The 4,347-nt window shown below is 38.7% G+C and overlaps 1 pseudogene; it reads right to left on the bottom strand.

Moving 5' to 3' along the window:
* Nucleotides 1–1,340: 1,340 nt before the first annotated feature.
* On the bottom strand, nucleotides 1,341–3,642 carry LOC117165175 (phospholipase B1, membrane-associated-like; annotated as a pseudogene).
* Between the last annotated feature and the right edge of the window lie 705 nt (nucleotides 3,643–4,347).

Below are 4,347 nucleotides of genomic sequence, written 5' to 3'. Positions count from 1 at the left end.
GGGCGGTCCCCCTATCCTGTTTACGGGTGGTGCTCCGAGCGCCTCGCAAAACAGGCATTTCTGGCTCGCGGTAGTGCATGCCTTGGCTTGGTGTCCCGACCTGCCGCATCTGTAGCACAGGTCCCCCTATCCTCCTTGGAGGTGCAGGTCTTGTTTATGTGCCCAATCTCCAGGCACCTGTAACATTGTAATGGTCTTCGCTCGATGGCTTCGACCTTCGCTATCGACCAACCTACGGCGACCTTGCCAACCTGGGCCAGTTTCCTCTCTGCACCGTCCGGGCCTCGTATCTACACGGATCCAAGGCCGTTTCGAGCGAGGCGGATCTCTCCCAGTCCTCCGCCTGGTAACCGCTCTCCTTCACCAGGGTGTTCCTGATTTCCTCCTTGGTGGCCGAAATATCTATCCTGGTCAACTTCGCTTCTCCAGCTCGGAAAGGTGTCGCCACGCGGACTTTGATCCGATCCAGAGTCCGGGTCAGCCGTGCTGCGAGTGCAGCGGCCTTCTCCCTCTTCTGGTCCTCGGAGAACTCCAGAACGACGCCTCCGGTCATAGTTTTCCACCCTCACTGCGTTGATGCCAACCTCAGCCAGAGAGACGCTTCCTTGGCCGCGGCCATCGCCTCCGCGCAGGATTGGCCTGATCTATCCTTTAGCGTAATCGTTGCCGCCGATGTTCGCGGTGTATGAAGGGGGCAGCTCGTCTCCCCCTATTCGCACGTTCTCCGATTCTCCCTCTGGGGCTTTCCTCGGGTTCTTCGTCTCTGTCCTGGGAGTTAGCTTCGCCGGTTGCTTCTTCGCTGGCTCCTTTTTCTTCTTGTTTCTTCTTTCGACGGTCTGTCATTCCATGGCAGCCGCTTATCTTCCCTTGGTCGCTGGAGTATTTGGAACTCCAGGCTCCACCCTTCTCGTGGTCTCGTCGGGGACGACCTGCTTTTCTCTTCTTCTTTCTATATTTTCGAGGCGTTCTTCCATCAGCCGGAGCAGCGAAGGTCCTAGCTCCTCCATCTTGTTTTCGATCGCGGCGAGACGCGCTGTCTCGCTGCTCTTCTCTGCAGTGGAGCGCGAGGCCAGCTCTTTTCAGAGCGTCTCGTTCCTCGCCTCTAATGCTGTTATGCGTCCTTCTATTATCGTTAAAATCTGATGGTAGTCAGCCTCCTCACGGTGCGATGACTGGATTGCTCAGTATTAATACTTTTCTAGTTTATGACTTACAGTTTTTGACAAGTTGACTTGTGCGTTCAAAATATTTTTTTACGTTTTCGAGGTAGTTAGAATAGTAGTTAAGTAGAATAAGTATTAAACAGTTTGCCCGTTATAGAGATAGTTCGCAGGTCGCAGCTATGTATTTGTACACACATTTAAGTGAGGTGGTGGTATAAGAGCAACGAAAGTTTCTGGTAAATTATTTCTTAATATTCTAAGAGTATGAATTAAATCTATTTTGTGATCGTTTAACATAGACCATGGAGATGTTGCACACTTATTAATGCAAAAATCATTACTTCCAATCATCAACGAAATTAACTGGAAAACATAAAAATGTAGATACTATTGCTTAAACGATTAAATATTAAATGAAATTATAAATTTTGATTAAAGAAAAGAAAAAATTTGTTCAATTTCATACTGGCATTTATATATATATGTATATAATTACTTTGTTTACGAACATACGAACTTTCCAATGTTTGTTGATATCTATCCTCGGGTCATCTTTTCTTTTATTCATCAGATATGTCGCCATGAAAGTCATATCTTTAGACATAACTCCACTTTCGGCGACGTTTAACTGCGCAGCTGGATCAGTACTTATAGCGTCCCCAAGTGAATAACCTACTAATTTGGGATTGAATTCCTGCATGTAGGAAAATCGGACTATGAAAGATTTCAGTATTCGCATTAATGGCGATAACACAAATCATATGCGTAAACAATGCAGAAGTAAGAAATGAACAAATTTTAAGAATATTAGGGAGAGTGAGGTACTGTCGCCAAGTTGCTTGACCATCGATACTGCAGACTATGCCTCTATTTTCAATGTTCACTTCGAACGTATAAATCGAAGTAACTCCAGCGCCGATTGTCACGGAATCACCCATTGCAGCAATGACATCTATGTCTCCTGGTTTTAAATGGTGAACCGACTCGGGAACATTCGATGATCTGCCGGCTAAACAAATTAAAGTAAAGACATTAGAATACATATGAGCTTCAAAAGATAAGCATCAATTTTACTATTCTTAAACTACAGTGGGGTGAGGAGCTTATAATGTTATATATCTATCTTCAAAAATGATATTAATAGGACAAGACCATGAATGAACTCGAAATCACATTGACATTCTTGTAGCCACTACAAATTATGAAGAACAGCGTTCTTCGCTGTAATTTCCTGCCACAGAAATTTACCGATTGTCCCTAGGATAAATTGCAAAAATTATTGGAAATAAAAGAAATCTGCGATTTAAATTGAATAATGATTTTAAAGAATAAATACGACGATATAATATTTACAAGTGATATCATGAAATATTTGACAGCAATAATCATAAATTTGGTTAAGTGCCTGTTACATTGCAAGGAAAAGGACGTCTATTGGAACTTCCTTTTGAAATTTATATTTATTCCGTAATTGAGACATTCGATCCCCGTTTCTTGTCCCAACAAAATAGTCATTTTAAAACAATTTGCAAAAATACTTCATCTGTGATGTAACATTGCACGCGATATATTATAATTCCGATCAAGTAATTGCAACGAAATATTTCAAAACTTTTACAAACGTTATCGAATTCGTTCTTAATTTTAGATATATAGATGTATGTTTTCAGTTCTTAAATTTAATATGCGTATCTTAATTGTCTAGAATTTTAATAGCGTGTGAAAACTCGTGAGCTACTGTATATTTTCAAGATTTATGCTACAAAGTAAACGCGTTCAGAGGCGAGAGGTATCAACTCCTCCCTTTGCACCCCGTCATTAACATAACCAAAACTCAATTTCTATCTGAAATCACAATCAGGTTCCTGCCTCTTATACTCGTATAACAAGACTGACCAGTATTTTAAGAACAAATGGAAATAGTATACGGACATCTTTTGATTTCACATTTACATAACAGCTCGTCACTTCTAATGCACTTCAGAACTGCTGTTTACTTTCGTTACAAATTTCGAAATAAGTACTGTTTACAAAATTACTCATCTCAAGAATCAGAAGAGGATGCCACAGAATTCATAGCGTATGTTACTTGAAAATATAATCTCTACAATATTTATATGTTAAAAGGAAAATGATCCGTGCTGTGCAAGTGTTTATCTACTTTTACCGAAAAAAATTTCGTCAATTTATCATTTTACACCGAAAATATATATATTCACAATGAAACATTAGTCTATGAAAAATAAGATTCACAATATTTCAATTTTCCTCCAGAAATCGTCTCTGTAACCAAAAGGAAACGAAATTATTGCATAAAGACGTAACACGAAATAAACTAAAACAGACATACCATAGGACTGCGTTAACGGATTACGATATTCACGATAGATGAAAGTAAGAATCGACGTATCCAAGGCAGTTCTTTGCGATATGATCAGCACGCATAATTCTAATCAAGGCACAGATATTGCTTCTTCATCGTAAGTTTTCTTGCACAATCAAATGCTCACTTTTAAGTTTCCACAGTGATTTTTTATTTGTGTTGATTATAAAGACAAAAAGATATAAATTTTTGCGATGACTGTTAACTGCTACGCGTATTATCGAGGGTCTCGATAGCACCGCATCCAGTCTTAACCGTTCCTAGTTGGAGATCGTTACGAACACTATTCGTACTCGTAAAGGATTTGAAACAGTTATAATACATGATCGTAATGTGAGACAAGATATATGTATTAATTCAGATATTTCGTTCCCAATTATGTTTCTTGCAGATGTATTTGCATTTACGTTGTCAACAAGGTCAAGAAAATTTATGAATACGGATAGGTAAAGCCTGAGCAATGTGATTTACATATTGTACAATGTGTATGTACTACCGTTATTTCTTATTTTACTTTAAACATACTGTAGAAATTGTATAACGAAAGAAGATCTGAAAAAATATTTTTCCTAAAAAAAATGTTACAGATCTTTCCTTGGCTTTCATACGTTAAATGTTATAAATTCAAGTCAAAATATCTACTAAATTAATATAGTTTAATATGTTAGTAAATAGTAAAATAGAATTAATACTTTTTTGCAGAGAATGACGAAGTAGATTAACATGTTAAAAAGCCTATGGTTTCATTTGAGGACACAAAACTGACTTTTGTATTTTCTCTAAATCCTGTTACCACATTTT

Source organism: Bombus vancouverensis, chromosome 17, assembly GCF_051014615.1.
Source record: "Bombus vancouverensis nearcticus chromosome 17, iyBomVanc1_principal, whole genome shotgun sequence".
NCBI lineage: Eukaryota > Metazoa > Arthropoda > Insecta > Hymenoptera > Apidae > Bombus > Bombus vancouverensis.
Note: the sequence above shows the minus strand (reverse complement) of the source record. Positions and strands in the feature narration are given on the sequence as shown.